Here is a 17,024-nt window from a genome sequence, read left to right on the forward strand (position 1 = left end):
AAGTAACATATAGGCTTAATTCCTATCTCACCAACCATGCTTTACTGCTAGGCCTTTTGGTGTTTATTTTCAGATCTTAGTCCCTTTTAGACGTTTCATAACAAAACCACAATTCCATTTTTGAATTTCTAACTGTACTCTTAAAAATGGGGATTGCATTTAACTGTTAAAGAAAATATTCTGTAGTAATATTAGAGATATGGTAAACTCTTAACTTCCAGTTTAAGCTAAATATTTAACTACGGTTAATACCTCTGCAAGAGTGAATGTAGATGTTCCATGTGTTTCTGGACTGTGTGAGAAACCAGGATCTGAGAGATTGATATAACTTGTTCAGACAATAGGCCTCTCTCCAAATGTGGTCTTTGCTTCAGATCTTTGCTTCAGATGGTAATACTGCTAATTTTACAATTCTTTTGTGAAAGGCCAGCCTTCTTTATTCTGATGGAAGGCAGTGTGTTCAGAGCATGGAGATTGGGGCTTTGCAGTTCCCCAGTAGGAATTCAGGTCTGAGATGCAGCACATCCCAGCTGGGGGAACTTACCTTGAGAGCTGTTTTCATTCTTTCTCATCTAAGAATCTGTTTCTTGTTTCTATTGCAACACGTGGATCTTGTGTCTGTCTGTCTGGTGCTGCCTTTCTAGGGTAGCCTGAAAAAATTGCATTGGTTGCTACAAGCTGAAAAGAAGTTTTTTAGATGAGTGCAGGAAGGAATGCAGGAATTTTAAGGAAGGTAGTTGTCCCTATTAGAAAAATCCAACCACCTCCAAGAGGGTGCTTCCTCCCTCTTTCCTTCCTTGTGGATCCTGTTCTAAATTCTGATCCTGGTCCTGTCTGATATGGGGGAAATAAGGGGACAGTTCTGCCTGGCTAGGTAAGAGAAAAAGGTTTGGGTTGTTCGGGCTGAAGTTTGTGCAACAAAGATAAACTAATACCAAATGTTATGTTCCTGCAGGCTCTGACCCCAGATGTGTTACCCCAAAAGGTGGGGAGAGGCCTCCAGGAGTGAAAAGCCCCAGGATGATGCAGGAGGGGCAGCACTGGGCAACCCTGAGAAAGCAATTTAGCTATGCACTGCTGCACACTCCTCACCTGGAAACTGTCTCTCTTTAATAGCTCCAGACCAGCATAAAGCATGCTGCAGAGTAAATTGAATTTGCAGCAACCCAGGTGGTGCATGATTATCTTTTCCTCCTGAAAGGTTTGTCATAACAATGCATCAAAGCCTCACCTTGGTCTGAAAGCTGGGGGCATCAGAGAAACTCAACAACAGAACCAAATCCAGTGCTAGTTTTGCATTACTGCCACTGTAAAATTGGAAATTGGGGGTTGCTGTGGGTGTATTAAAGGAATTAGCCCCAAATGAGCGTGCTGAGGCTGCAGTTGTGAGCTGGGGTGGAGAGGAGCAGTGCTGGTGAGCAGAAAGGATGGAGACATGGCAGTCCCCACTGAGTCAGCCAGATGCTCAGCTCTTGTAAATGCTGTAGGTACCTAACAGAAATAGTTACTGGTATAAATAGTTCACAGAAATAGTTCTGCATAGCTTGTCTGCCCTAAAGCAGGAGCGTGGTCTTTCTCTGGTTCTATTTTGAGGTCTCAGGTCAACATCTCTTGGTTCTCAGGAATTACAAATTGAGGGGTTGTTGCATCCCTGCTCGCACAAGGTGAAGGCAAGAGCCAGCCCTCATGGCCTGGCTCAGGGTTCTCTCTGTGCCTGGGTGCTATCTGCTGCCTCCAGAGTGCAGCAGCAGCAGCCTGAATCCAGGAGGCTGGCTGGGTGGAACACTTCCTTCAGCCAGGCTGTCAGGTCAGACCTCACTGCCAGTGTATGTACCAGGCTCACAGCAGCATCTGCCCTTGGGGTGTGAAGGGTCAGGGAACCTGAACTTCAGCTTGGGAGTTGCCATAGCCTATGCTGGGCTCTTTCCCAGACTCCATCTGGAGTAGCACCTGCAAGGTAAAGGCTTCTGGAAAGTTGGGGGTCAGTGTGCAGTGCAGCAGGGGGCTGGTGAGTGGGCAGGTTGGCATTGGACCTACGCAATTCACCTCGTTTGTTGGCATGAGCCTTCTGTTCTGGGCATTCAGAGAACTGCTGTCTCTAGGTATTTATCAACGTGCATTTAAAGCACACCCCATCTTCCACAAGCCTCTACCATCAAAAAAAGAGATGCTGGCATATGCTGTGAAATGACACGGGTTAGCTTTGTCTAGCCTTGAATTTGTTGAGGATTAGGAGCAGCTCTGCCTTGCTGGCAAGGCCAGGGGCAGCTTGGCCTGAGGTCTTGTAGTCTCTGTTCAGGTTTGGCATTTAAATAGAGGATGTAGCTCTGTCATGTGCTGCCTGTGGCAGGGAGCAGCAGAGCTCTTCCCCTTCTGGTTGACCTGCCCTCACCCCAGCCATGGAGTGGCCAGTCATGGTGGAGAAATGAGAGGTTTGGGGATTTTTAAATTTTTGTGTGTGTGTCTGTGAGATGGCAGGAGAAAAGTATGTACAAATATGAGAAGACTTTAGCGTCAATTTCTTGTTAGAGCAATTTGTGAGACTTCTCTGCTTTGAAGTTAGACCTAGAGCAGAACGCCCATTTGGCTTGAGCTGATGAACAGTGAGTATTTTGATGATGATCCTGTGCTCTTTCATCCACGCTATCTGCAAACCAGCTTTAAAGTACAAAATGTGTTTCTCTCAAATTTGGAGTAGTCCACTATTGCCACAACTTATATATAATCAAACATTTAACTAAGACTGCTGAATATTGCAATGTTATATGAGCTATTTCCTTTTAATCTCTTGAAATAATAAGTTTATGCTAAGCACAAAGGGTAGGTTTGTATATGAAGCATTTTATTTCCGTTAAAGGCGAATTTCACATTAAAAAAAGGAAGTATTCTTTGTAGGCTGAATAAAACGAGGGGTGTCAAAACTCCACAGACTGGTGTGTTTGAGGGTAAATTAAATGAGATAGCTATCAAGGAAGGAAGGAAGGAAAACCTTTCTGATCCCAGGGGCTTTGGTCCTACAGATGCTGGCAATTCAGGGGAGCAGACTGTCTACTGGAAGTGCAGATCTACTTGAAACCTGGGTTTGTTTTACCAAGCCAAACATATTCTCGTGTAACTCATATAGTAAGAAAGCAGATATGTTTTTATAATGAACAGATTTTTTGATTTTCAGCATGATGGCAATAATATCCAAGGAGGAAAAAGATGAAATCCTAAATGCTTGCCCCAGCATATGTGTTTGCCTGGGATATGAGGAAAAATTATGTGTGGAGCTTCTCCCACCTGGTGCCTGATCTGTCAGATGTGCCCCAGCCCTGGCTCCTGGGATGGAGGAGAAGCAGGTGCCTGACAAGAACTGTCTTTATTTGAGGGGAAAAGATTTCCTTTATCAGCATGTGCTCCTGTACCCTGTTATGAGTCTCAAATGTTGACTTCTACCTTGGCTTGGCTAAAGAAATAAGGGATTTGTTGCTTTTTTAAATTCCCATGACTACTGAAAAAAGGGAAGTTACTTCGTTTGTGGACAGTGGCTGGGGAGAGGAAATGTTTCTGTAAATCTAAATACATTTAATGTCTTTCTGGCAATATTACAGCTGGTTACTCTTAATTTAAAAATCAGTATTTGGTCACATATATTTTATTTTTATACTATAAAGGCAACATTGAAGCACCAAATGTTTGGGTCTCTCACAAACTGTATGCAGTAGTATTCCTTGAAAATCAAGAGCCAAACAATTTTCCTGACAGAGAAAAGCAACAAGCCTAAACATTTTCTGGAAAATGGTGCAGTTAACAGCCATCACACAGATGTGTTTTTCCTGGTGCTAAAAGCATGGCTGGGTCTAATTTCTTCCTTTGTGGGGCAAATTCTTTTATTTTCAGTAGGGTCAGGAGCCCAAAGTAATTTGTGTACAGATGTGAGTTTCCAGAAAGAAACTGTTGGTGACACAAGGATGTGAAGTCCACTAAAGCTGACAGGGTGAGATCAGCTGGTCAGCACGAGGAGGGAGCAGACACTGCTCTGGATCTAGGATTCTTGCTTTTTTCTTAAATATGGATGGAAGAGGCCTCACATACAACCAAAAATAAGTGACTTGGCTGGAAAGAAGAGACTAAAAATGTAGTGAAACTGTGTAAGAATGTTTTTGGGTTCCTCCCAAGGCAGAAGAAGGAGTAGGGACAGCTGTGATTTGCTCAGGTTATCGTGTTACACAAACTTACCTATGGTGTGCTCTGCGTGCAACCAGGATAAATGGTTTGAGCTTTCTTGGATTGGATCCCAGAGCAGCAACATCAGATGGAGAAGAGTAATATGGTGCTTTATTCTCCAGTTCTGTGCAAGGTGTTTGGATTTTTTTTGAGGGGGGACACTCTATCTGGACACCAGCCTCTGCAGCTCAGCACCTCAGCCCAATTTTTCTACGTGTCAAGAGTTATTGACCATGGCAAGAGTTAAAAGATAAAGGTTATCTTTTCACCCCATTATCCATCTTCCAGTTCTTGCCAGGTGCCAGTGTCATTTTTGGACTGTACAGCTCACAGTGAGGTTTGGTTGTTACACTTGGGTTTAAGATCAGTCAGAGAATAAACAAGTTGCTTTCTCACCTCCGTTAGACCTGCCAAATGCTGCTGTCTGATGTGGGTAAAGCTGATGTTTCTGGGCTCACGGGAGGCACCCCTCTTACCTCTGCCAGAATGATGATGATGAGGATGTTATTTGAGCACAGGAGAGGGCAAGTGAAAACCTTTTTACATCTCTGATTGGGAAGTCGGCTTGTCAGCCTCGTGAGAGCAGAGAAAGATGTTTTACTTTTGGCCAAAATCTTGCAGAATGAAGAATGCACTGAGGAAAGGTTAGCTGATCCTGCGTGGTGTTATTAGTATTCTGGGCTTCAGTCAGGAGATTAATAATAGCCACAGACAGTGTCTCTTCATATTAAAGTGTCTTCACATGAGTAGTTTGGGTGAGTGCAAAAGGACTGCAAGGCACAAGCAAGCTGTCTTGTCTCGCCCCGACTGACAATGAGTCAACACTTTAATATAAAGAACAGACAGTTGGTAACAGTCATTAACATAACAAAGTGCCCTATAGATCACTCCAAATTCATCTGACTGTTTTTAAGCAAATGTCTTCCCCTGAGAAGTGGCAACGGAACAATTTGTTGAATGTTTTGCTGCCTGGGCCACCCTGATCTGCTGGGAGTGGGAGAGGTGCTGCTGTGGGATGGCTGGTCTAGAAACCCCCTAACAGGGGGTGGTATTTGCTTGCAGTGACTGAGTTGGTTGGGTTTTTTAACCTGATTTCCTACCGAATCTGGACTCGTGGTGTGTTTCTGTGACTCCTCTCCCCACTTCCCTGTCTCTTGGCTTCCTCCATTGGACAACTTAAAGAAGATCTGACTTCTGTTAATGCAGGTAAGAAGAGGAAGGAGTCAGACAAGCTACTGGTCCTCTGTGAAGGAGTGGCACAGGCTCAGCCACGGTCCCTGTGCTTGCCACACCCTGGATGAGCGATGGAGGAGGCTCTGTGCTGGCAGGGTCGGAGGTGGGAAGAGAGGAAAGGAACTGGGGCTGTAGCACTGGCAGCTGGGATGCACATCTGGTATTGAAGTGGGATGAGTAGAGCCAAGAGTAGTCCCAAGGAGGGAGGAAGTGCCATACACAAAAGCGGGTCTGTAACTGGTCCTCATGGAGAAATTTGCATGACTTCCTCGCATTCCTACCATTGTGCTGGGAGGATGCAGGGAATGCACGGGCGCAGCACACCAGGAAGCCATCCCGCATCTGCCCAGAGCACTCTGGTGTGGTGTTGCTGTATCTTCCATGTGCTCTTGGACTGTGGTAGGACTCCAAGTTTCTCCTGCCATTTCCAAGGACTGTCTGCCTCTGCAGAAGGTCTGGAAGCGCCAGCAGCTGCGGTGGGTTTGGCTCCTGCTGCCCATTGGACTTTGTCCCCAGCTGCCTGCCTAAAGAGAAAGCACCTTTCCAGGGGCTGCTGCCACGGGAAGAGTTGACTCCAGAGGTGTGAACTGTGCGAGGCTGGGACACTGTGCCGGCTGAGTGGCACCGCAGGTGAAGTTACTGCAGCAGCCCAGGCGGGGGCTGGTTTCGGTAACTGTGTACCTGACTTTGCCGAGCGCCTGCGGGTGGATCGGCACCTCCTGGGACGGCGGCGTGCGCTTCGGGCCCTGCCGCTGGCCCGCACGGGAGAGAAATCCCCGATCGCCCCCGGCTGTTGTGTCAGAGGGGAACCCGAGGGTCCCGCTCCAGCTCCGTGTGCGCCGCCGCGGCAGGGTCATTGCCGGGGGTGCTGAATGTCCCTTTGTGCAGGGCTGCGCTCCCTCAGGGCTGCCGGGGCAGGGCTGCGGGATGCCCGTGTGGGCCGGGGGCCGTGGCGCTGGCGGCCCCACGCTCGTCGGGCTCATTGTGCCCGCGCCGCGGGGCTGGAGGAACGGAACGCGGGACGGCCGCGATTCTCACGGCGCGGGGAGGCTCCCGGCCGGCCAAATCGTTAACGTCAATTAAGTACAGAATGTGTAGATTACTGACATGTTATTGTTAGGGCTCTAAAGGAAATATAATGAATAAAACTTCCCCCCACCCCCACCCAGAGGCAGCCCTTTGTGCTCCCTGCCGGCAGCGTCTATCTCTTCCCGCAGCCCCGCGCTCCCTTCGGCGGCCTCGGACAGCGTTAACGTTTGAATTAACATAAAATCGCTTTCTGAAATCTGTTAACGTTGATAATGTTGCTGTACTTCGCCTGATCGTTGCATTTTTTTTCTGTCCGTTTGAGCTCGGTGAGGGGTTTCTTTTTTTCTTTTTTTTTTTTTTTTCCTTCCAGTGATACCAAACGTAGACCCGTTATGCCGCAAAAAAAATCTCATATTTGTTTAATGATTTCCCATTGGTATCTTTGTTGCTATGAACCAAAGCATTAAATAGAAGCCAGCACGTTAATGCCGTGTTGTTCTACATAATAAATTTGAATATCCCCCAATGAATATTTTTAACAGGAATTTTCTGAATAAAATGCATGTGTGCCAGGGTACTACTAATTACTTAAAATCAGCTTTTGACATTTAATGTCGACATCTGAAATATTTCCTTTAATTTTTGGTTGCTTCTGCAAACAGAAATGATGGCATTTGTCCTAAGGAAGGCTGGGTGGACAAATAATGTTTTTACTCACAATGAAATGAAAAGCAATAAAGAAAATGTGTTAAATGTCAACAGTAACGCATATCTTCTCTCCACGTATTATGAGGAGACCATACCCCAAAATATGCATACAAACAAAAAAAAAATCCTTCAAGTGACTTAATATGTTTGAATATTAATGGTTTGAGTGTTAATCCATTGCAATGGCTCCGTTTTTTTCAAAATCGGTTATTTAAATACATTATTGCCTCCATAAATTCTCTATGGTCACTGTGGTAGCCATAGCATGAAAAACAATCATCATAAATCTGAATTTACAAACTATTTCCAAAAATTGCACAGTTTTGCTGAGAGAAACAGAAGATGAAGTGTGTATTATTTAACTCCATATATTTTGTCCTTGCAGGAGTTGCTTGTCTGAAAAACCAGCAGATGGAGTCTGTTGGAGGACACGAGCAGCCTGAGAAACCAGCTTGGTTTTGTAAGCAAGGAGAGACTGACAGCCTTTACCATGTGAGGTGTGGTCACTTGTTTTCCACCTCTGCCAAAGAAGGGGGTGGATGCTGCAGCACCTGCCTCTGCAGAGAGCAGCTTTGCTGGGCCCCAGCTGAGTCAGTGCAGGGTCCCGTGCCTCTGCTGGAAGGGATGTGGCCAGGAGTGCTCAGAGGGCCATCGCTGCCTCTTTCTGCAGGGTGGTGCCAACCCAACGTGCTCTGATGTCAGGGCAGGCAGCAGGTACCTCAGTGCCATCAGCAGGTACCTCTCAGTGCCATCAGCAGGTACCTCTCAGTGCCAGCAGCAGGTACCTCTGTGCTATCAGCAGGTACCTCAGTGCCAGCAGCAGGTACCTCTGTGCTATCAGCAGGTACCTCAGTGCCATCAGCAGCAGGTACCTCTGTGCCATCAGCAGGTACCTCTCAGTGCCATCAGCAGGTACCTCAGTGCCATCAGCAGGTACCTCTCAGTGCCATCAGCAGGTACCTCTCAGTGCCAGCAGCAGGTACCTCAGTGCCAGCAGCAGCAGGTACCTCTGTGCCATCAGCAGGTACCTCTCAGTGCCATCAGCAGGTACCTCAGTGCCATCAGCAGGTACCTCTCAGTGCCATCAGCAGGTACCTCTCAGTGCCAGCAGCAGGTACCTCTGTGCTATCAGCAGGTACCTCAGTGCCAGCAGCAGGTACCTCTGTGCTATCAGCAGGTACCTCAGTGCCATCAGCAGCAGGTACCTCTGTGCCATCAGCAGGTACCTCTCAGTGCCATCAGCAGGTACCTCAGTGCCATCAGCAGGTACCTCTCAGTGCCAGCAGCAGGTACCTCAGTGCCAGCAGCAGGTACCTCAGTGCCAGCAGCAGGTACCTCAGTGCCATCAGCAGCAGGTACCTCTGTGCTATCAGCAGGTACCTCTCAGTGCCATCAGCAGGTACCTCTGTGCTATCAGCAGGTACCTCAGTGCCAGCAGCAGGTACCTCTCAGTGCCAGCAGCAGCAGGTACCTCAGTGCCAGCAGCTCTGCAGGAAGCTGCAGGGCAGCCCCAGAGCACATCCTGGGGTGCAGTGAGCCCTGCTGCACCACCCCAGCTGCCTGGCACTGCTGGAGCAGGGCTGGGTGGGCTGAGGGGACAAAGGCTGTTGTGTCCTCAGCTCCCTGCACCAGATGCTGTTCAGCATCGTGACACATGTCCAAAGCAGCTGTGATGTGTCAGAGAGCATCTCCATGGGAGCTCAGGGGCAGCAAAGGCCAGGGCAGAGCCTGCATCAGGTTTGTGCATTTCCATTGGCTGGGGAGCATCTTATCTCTCCTTTTAGATTTTAAATTATGTTTTTGTTAAAACAACCATGAGGAAAACCATGAAGTACTTCCACACTTCTGCATCCCTGAGTGTCTCTTGTTACATGTGTTTGTCTCTGAATGCCCTGGGGTGGTTATTTGTGGCCAGCAGTTGCTGGGATGCTCCTTGCACGGAGTTGGTCATTCCACAGCAGTGTGGAGAAGCAGAGGGAGAGGAAAGGATGCTGTGGTTTCTCTGTGCTCCCCCTGACACTTGGCCCTGACAGAAGGAGGGTTCTGACTGGGTATTTGCAAAAAGTAGTGTCCAGCAGGATTTCCAGGAGACCCATGGGCGTCACTTGTGTCCCAGAACAATGGTATTTGAGAGTCACATGGTAACAGCAGTATTTTTTAAGAGAATGGGAGAAGACTGCTCCACCCCGACTTTCTCCATTGCTAAGATATCTATTCCTCATTGTTTTAAACCTGTGCTCCCTGAAGACTGCTCTCACCCACACCTCAAGGTCCTTGTGCAAGTCTCTGAGGATGTAACCTGCTTTTGGATTTCTTTGGCTGCATTGTCGCTCAGCTAATGGTGTTCCACAAAAGTGGACCTCAGTGAACCAAAAGGCTGGAGAAATATTGACCCATGTTAATCAATGAGGAGTTTTGCTGTTACTCTTTCACTTGAGCTCTTGCAACTGGAGTAACCTCTACACACTGCCTCAGACAGAGGATACATCCATGTTGTTCAGACACACTGGTGGGACAAGGGCAAGGACAGAAACCAAAGGTCTTTTGAGTCCTTCCCAAGCCCTGAGAAGGGGGAACATTGCAGCAGCTTGTGAAGGAACGTGCCCAGGCAGCAAGCACAGCACACACACCCCTTTTCACAGGGGGCAGAGTCCAGACAGACCTGTGGATGCAGGGATTGATCCTTGCCTAGCTTGGAAGCATCTCCATGCGTTTGGGAATATAGCAATGGGATTAGCTTTGCTGCTAAACCCTCAAAAAGCTGAGCACCCTATGAATTACAGCCTCTCTTTTCATATTTGCAGCTGAGTTTGACATATGTAGCTGCAGCTGGCCCTACCTCAACAGTTTTATTTGATAAATCTGATTGATGAGGGTTTTTTAATTCCTCTCAATCTATTTAAATTAAAGAGAAAAGGAGAGAGAGAAGCTGAAAAGTGCTGTAATTGCGAGGGAGCACAAGAGGAAACCTACAGCCAGCAGGCATGCTTCAAAGGGAATGGGGCCAGCCAGAACCCTTTCAATTGCTGGCTAGTGAGGGCTCCAAATGCGCCTGCAAGGTAGCTGTGTTTTAATTTTGATCCACACCAAAAGAGCTTAACTGGAAGATCCTGGGGGGGTTGATGCCTGTGGCCTCTTCAGTGTGATGAGCAGAGGCTGTTTCTGGAGCGGAGGCCAGCGGTGGTCCCCGGTGTGGTGGGGTGGCTGTCCTGGCCTCCAGGAGATCCCTGCCAGGCTCCTGTGTGCAGGCAGGCACAGCCCTGCCTCCCCTCCTGCCCCCGGAGCCTCAATCCCTTCGGGTCCCAGAGCCCCTGGAGCCCATCTCCTCTGGTCCCGGGACACCTGATGTGTGCTCCGACCTCCCTGGGCAGCAGGAGGAGCACGGTTCTCCCAAGGACTCGCACCTGAGACACTGCTCTGTGCTCTGTGCTCACCCACACAGTGATGTGGCCCCTGTACAGGCTCCTGAGCATGCTCGGCCAGCTGCCTGCACACCTCCTGCTGCCTGCACACCTCCTGCTGCCTGCACACCTTCCTGCTGCCTGCCTGCACACCTCCTGCTGCCTGCACACCTTCCTGCTGCCTGCACACCTTCCTGCTGCCTGCCTGCACACCTCCTGCTGCCTGCACACCTCCTGCTGCCTGCCTGCACACCTCCTGCTGCCTGCACACCTCCTGCTGCCTGCACACCTTCCTGCTGCCTGCACAACTCCTGCTGCCTGCACACCTTCCTGCTGCCTGCACACCTCCTGCTGCCTGCCTGCACACCTCCTGCTGCCTGCACACCTCCTGCTGCCTGCACACCTTCCTGCTGCCTGCACACCTTCCTGCTGCCTGCACACCTCCTGCTGCCTGCACACCTTCCTGCTGCCTGCACACCTCCTGCTGCCTGCACACCTTCCTGCTGCCTGCACACCTTCCTGCTGCCTGCACACCTCCTGCTGCCTGCACACCTTCCTGCTGCCTGCCTGCACACCTCCTGCTGCCTGCACACCTTCCTGCTGCCTGCCTGCACACCTCCTGCTGCCTGCACACCTCCTGCTGCCTGCACACCTTCCTGCTGCCTGCCTGCACACCTCCTGCTGCCTGGCTGCACCAGCCCCTTCCCATCCCGTCCCTCTGTGCCCAAGGAATGGGGCACGGAGAGCAGCAGCCTTGCCTGGCTTTCCCACCGCCTCCCCCAGCACGCTTCCTGGTGTCACTGGCAAATTAAGCAACCAATTTTCATTAGTGTCAATGCACCTTGCACCTAACTCTCAACTACCAATTAAAGTTATCGATTCTGATCAGCAGAGGTACTAAATTCCCGCTGGAACTGGAAAAGTGGGTACTAAATGTTCGGAGACAATCTGTTTAATGCAGCCACGGATTAAAGCAACTCGTTCATCATCTTTGTATCTTTGCAAACACTGATCCTGGGGATGTGTGTCTGGACACACTCCTGTGTGTTTGGAGCCTTCTCGTTTCATCTGACTGGGACAGGTTTGAGCTGCGAGTCTCCAGCTGCTGCCCCTATCAGCTCCTCAGAAACAGGTTGATATTTTTTGGTTCAGCTGATTCATTCTACAGGATGATTAATTATGGTGTAAGGATAATTTTGAGTTTATTGGTCTGGGACATGAGAATTTATCCCTCTGTTTCCTGATCCTGCAAACACAGGCAGAGCAAGGGGCTACTCTTCTTCACTGACTTCTGCTGTGGATTCTCAGGTTGCATTTCTCACTCTGCTCACTGAATTTGGTCCTTAGCTTGCATTGCACAAGGCATCACTCCATATAGCTGCACTCTGGAGAAAGCATTTAATATTTATATGTTCTAGTTGCGTCTGACTGAAGGTTGCATCCAGTCATTGATTGTTAGGGTAATTTGCCCTGGAATATACCAAAAAAGGTGCTTCATCCTCTGTTGTTCAGTCTGAGCTGATTCTGGAGGCAGGACCATCAGCATCCCTGTGCAGCAGGAGTGACCTGTGTCTGCCCAATGCATAGCAGTAGTTTAAGTAGCTAATAGTGTGTTTGAGCTAAGAGTGAGGGAGAATATGAAAGAAAATTATAATTGTGCATAACAAAAATTTCTATAATTAAAAATGGAATTCTCTGGCATTGGAGCAGAAATAGCAATTTTCTACCCAGTGAAGCTCCAAATTATTTTAAAGGGAACTAGATGTATTTCACTTGGACTGTGATCACTCTGGAAGATTTTTTTGATGCTAAACGGTCTTTGGATATTGGAAAGAGCAAACTGTGTTGTTCTCACCTGCTGCTAGCTTGGAAGTGAAATCATCACGGTCAGAAGTGTCATGGCTTCTGGATTTGTCGCATGGTTCTGCTCTCTCTGAAGAATGAGATTATACCACGGGAAGTACCTTCAATTGTGTATGTTCACACAGATTTTGCTGTGTTTGAGACAAGATGAATATTGGCTCAGTATGCAGTGGCATCCCAAGAAGCTACTTTCATGAACTAGTAGGTAAAAGGTGCAGGAGGTTCCATGTACAGGCCAGGGAGCTCTGTGTGAGCAGACAGCTGCAGAGCAGGCTGAGGTACTGCCGTGTCCAGGAGCTTTGTGGCCCAGGGACTCCCAGATGTGCCATCCCACAGTCCCTGCAATGCAGGGCAAAGCTGAACAACCCCTTTATTTTTCTTCTGGGATTTTTTTTTTTTTTTTTTCCATGGGTTTGGTTTTTTCCCCTTCCATGTGCTCAGAATTGTCTCATGTTCTAATCAACCATCTCAGCACTACACCCAGTACCATTCTGGATATTTTTGGCTTTCCCAAACCTGATTTTCCTCGTACCAGAAAGCTGCCTAGATGGGTTCTGGAGATACTGGTAATGAAATATTTGGGATATGTGTTTGAGCACTGTCACTAGGTTGCCCTCTAGTTTTATTTCCACTGCAGTTCACTCAAGGCTGTTGCCATCTAGCCCAGGTTTGTCCAAGCATTATTTTCCAGGCTGGGAGCCTGATGTGGTCTCACATCAAGTATCAGCCCTAGGGTAAGCTGTGTTTGTGGGCCTCATTTTACGGAATGTTTGTCAAGTGAGTGTTTGCTCACATGAGAAAATACCCTGCAGCCTGGCTCTGCCCGGTCCCATTGGCTCGTGATGCTGGCTTTGGAAAGGTGCTGGGAGGATGGGCTCCTCTGGCTCAGTTGGCCTGTGGCATTGGGGTGTAAATCATGGGAAAGTGACGGGTGTTTGCCTCCATTAGCTCTGATATAAATACTGCTGCTCTGCCCTGGGTGCTGACAGCCAGCGCTTCCTGCTCAGCAGCCCAGTGCAGGGAATGCCTGACCCAGCCTCTGACCCAGTGCTGTGGACAAGAGGGCTCAGTTTGTGCTTAATGTACTGGGTGGGTACCCAGGGGAGCCTCTGCAATTCCCAGTTCTGCCACTAACTTCTACTGTGACCTAGGATAAATCTCTTTCTGCAGCAGCTCTCCCTTGGGGAGAGACGTGGGAGCAGCAACAACAGGCTCCTTTTATCATCTGCTTTAGGACAGTATTTTTAATAAAGTGTGGCACCAGATATCTACTTCAAGAGTTGCCTTCTGAAAGCAGGTCTGTTTTTACTCACCACTTAAACCCACGGCTGACCAGGGCTTTTACCTCTGTTGGGGTACTAGGGCTTTGCTGTGATGCAGCAGGTGATAACACGCACTGCTGCAGGGTCCTGTCCGTGCTGCTGGTCCTGCCCCCTCTCCCCTGGCTGACTGTGCCCTTCTTCTCTCAAGGAAAGTCTCCAGCTGTCCCCTGATGCCTGTGTTTAAGCAAGAGCCAGCCAAATGCTGCCCTACCTAGCAGTGTGGGGAGGTCAGGCGAGGGAACATATTTTACTTGCAGAGCCGACATAATTGTTTAAAGCAAACAGACAGCTCAACATTTCTGCTAACTTACAAAATCTGGCATCTCGGGAGAACGTGTTTGGACTCAGCAAGGCCATTTTCACAGGCAAAGCATTGTCACTAATCTGCATGTTTGGCATTGCTGCTGGAGAGGCTCCTTTTTGCTGTGAACGAGATGTATATTCATGGCCTGGAAGTTGCCTGGTTTTGTTTCCGTGCCGGCCGCGTGGGTTTGCTGGGCTGGATGTCCGTGAGCAGGCGCTCGGCTCTCCCAGCTGCACCGGCACAAAAGCTCTGGTCACTGCTGCTGGATTGTCAAGCAAAGTGTGAGCCCTGATTGTATTGAGGCCAATGCGATCATATCACCTGCCAGTCTGGGGAAAAATAGGGGCTAAATAAGATGACGAGTGAATGATGTGGTCAGAATTAAAAGGATAAACAGCATCTTTCCCTTAATGAGCTCTGTTTAACATGTGAGAAGCCCCGCACATGCTTTATCTGTATTCTGACCAGCGAGGAGCCTTGCCCAGACTTCATACAACAATTCATCACGGCCGATTTGTGCAAGGCATATTTGAGATGTAAGATGTGTGACTCAAGCTCTTTTATTCCCTCATTAATTTTCTATTCTGCCTGAAATGGGTTCTTAGAGTGCTCATCACCGGGGTTTAAGCTGGCGAAAATGGGGCGCTGGGAATTCTGCTCTTATTTTTGTCGGATAAAGGGGCAGATGTACAAACACCTGGGCTGGGCAGGCCGGGTGTCCTGTGCCACCAGCACCTGCTTCCACCTGCGCCCGCTCCCAGGCATGGGCGAGTCTGAGAACAAGGCTGGTAATTGCTGTTATCACTGCTCTTATTCTTTCCAAGAAAACTGGTGGCTGAACAAAAGGAGTTTGAAGCTTTTAGCTCATGTTGATATTTCTGAAGGTTTCACTTGAAGGTGCTCGAAGATCTGGGATTTTTGGTGAAGTTTGTGTGTATATCTGTGTATCTCGTGCAGATTTGCTCTCCTGCTCTGGTTCTTGTCTCCCTCTCAGCACTCCTGCAGGTGCTTCTCACGGTGTCTTTGTGCTGCACGCTTGATACGTTTAGTTGCTGCGGTGTGTATTAACTTCTCAGGCTCCCAAGGGCCTTGGAGGATGAATGGCTTTATCTATAGGATTCCAGTAATAATCCATTTGTGTATGAAACATGCTCCCCGGTATTAGAGCATTGCAGAGGGCTGGCACTATCTGATAGCTGCACACGGCAAGTGTGATCTGAGCTGCACCTCGGGCTCTCCCGATAGCTCCTGACAAGTCACTTAAATCCTCTCTCATGCACTGGATCCAGAGGCAGACGTGGCTCAGCTCCACAGTTACCTGGGGTGCTGCCTGGCTTCCTCAGCTAATTAACCCCTGTGAAACACCGCAGCCTCCGGCAAAGGGCGGCTGGCGAGTGCTGCACTCACCGCAGTGAGTTCAGGCACCTTCCTGGGAGATACCTGGTGGTGTAAGAGGGCTTGGTGACACTAAGCCTGCTCTGTGGGGATGTTAGAGGAGACCCAGCCTCCTGCAAATGCCCACCGCTGATGGAATTGGGCTTTTCCAGTCGTTTCAGGTAGCAGCATGGCAGTTCACTCCAGTGTGCAGGGGTATTGTCCACTGGCTTCTGATTTAATTTCAGTCTAGGCAAAAAATGTCGCCTGTGCCAATCAAGGAGCACAAAGCACACAGCAAGCACAGTTTAGAAGCTGCATTACCCTTATCTATTAGTAATGATCAATTAGCATGAAGGTCAGTGGGCAGCCTGGAAATGAGTCAGATAAGAAGGGCAGAAGGAGGACTTGAATGGAGAGGAAATTTTTGATTCATATTTGGCGTTTAAAGTCATAACTCTGTAACAGTGGGGGCGGAGGGTAGCGTTAAGTAGTCCTGCTGTCACACTGACTCAACCAGAGTGTAAATCATGCTGGGAGAGTGCTGTGGCATTTTCCTGGTGCTGAAACATTATATTGTACCACAGAAGGTGTTGCAAACTGCAAGAAGTCCTCCTTGCCCTCCAGCCCACCCTAAAAATCCTTGGACAGTTTAACCCCCCCTGGCATGGCACAGCGCCACAGGACTTAAAATCCTGGTCCCTGGTTTGTACCAAAATGAGTAGAATTGGCAGTGAAGGGTAGTGCAGGACAGAGGGGGCCTCAGTGGTCACCTCAGGGCATCATCCAGTTAGGAGGTACCATTCAGGGCACTGGTAATGCTCATGGGGGAGAAGAAAGAATGGCTTGTAAGCCTGACAGAGGTCAAGAGGCATTTGGACAATACTCCCAGGCACAGGGTGTAATTCTTGGGTTGGTGCTGAGCAGGGCCAGGAGTTGCACTCCATGATCTTTGTGGGTCCCATCCAGCTCAGCTCATTCTGTGATTCTGGTGCCTCAGGAAGGGACCTGGCCCCATCCATTCCTCCCAGGCCAGGAAAAGGGCATCTTCCTCACAAGATACATCAAAGCTGTTCCTGAATATCAGAGCTGAAGTCTGAAGCAGCTTATCTGCATTAAAACAGACAAGCAAACAGTGGGGCTTGCCACAAATTTCAGACACTGTGATACAATCCTCCTTGTTTTCTCATGTTTACTTGTCCCAGGTTTTCTCTGTTGCTGTGGGGCAGGTTGGTGGATGGGTGCGAATCAGTCTGTCACTTTCCAGTGTGTGAAGTTTATTTCTACTTATTTCTCCCACAAGTATGTACAGATGCATGAGTGCCAGGGCTTAACAAAACACTGCACCTCCTTTCACACTGGGCGAGTGCAGGGACACACGAGCACTGTGCCTCCAGCCTCTGCCCCTGAAATAACATAAGTTCTGGCCCACAAGCTTAAAATATCCTGGTGAAGTGATGTTTTAAAGCTGGAGAGCACTACACCCAGGGTCTCTTCTGTTTTCTGGAGGCCAATTAACCCCCTTAAAGAGATAGAGGGTAGTGAAATAGATGCTCCTGATACCAAACAACTGCACTGCCT

Source organism: Hirundo rustica, chromosome 11, assembly GCF_015227805.2.
Source record: "Hirundo rustica isolate bHirRus1 chromosome 11, bHirRus1.pri.v3, whole genome shotgun sequence".
Lineage (NCBI taxonomy): Eukaryota > Metazoa > Chordata > Aves > Passeriformes > Hirundinidae > Hirundo > Hirundo rustica.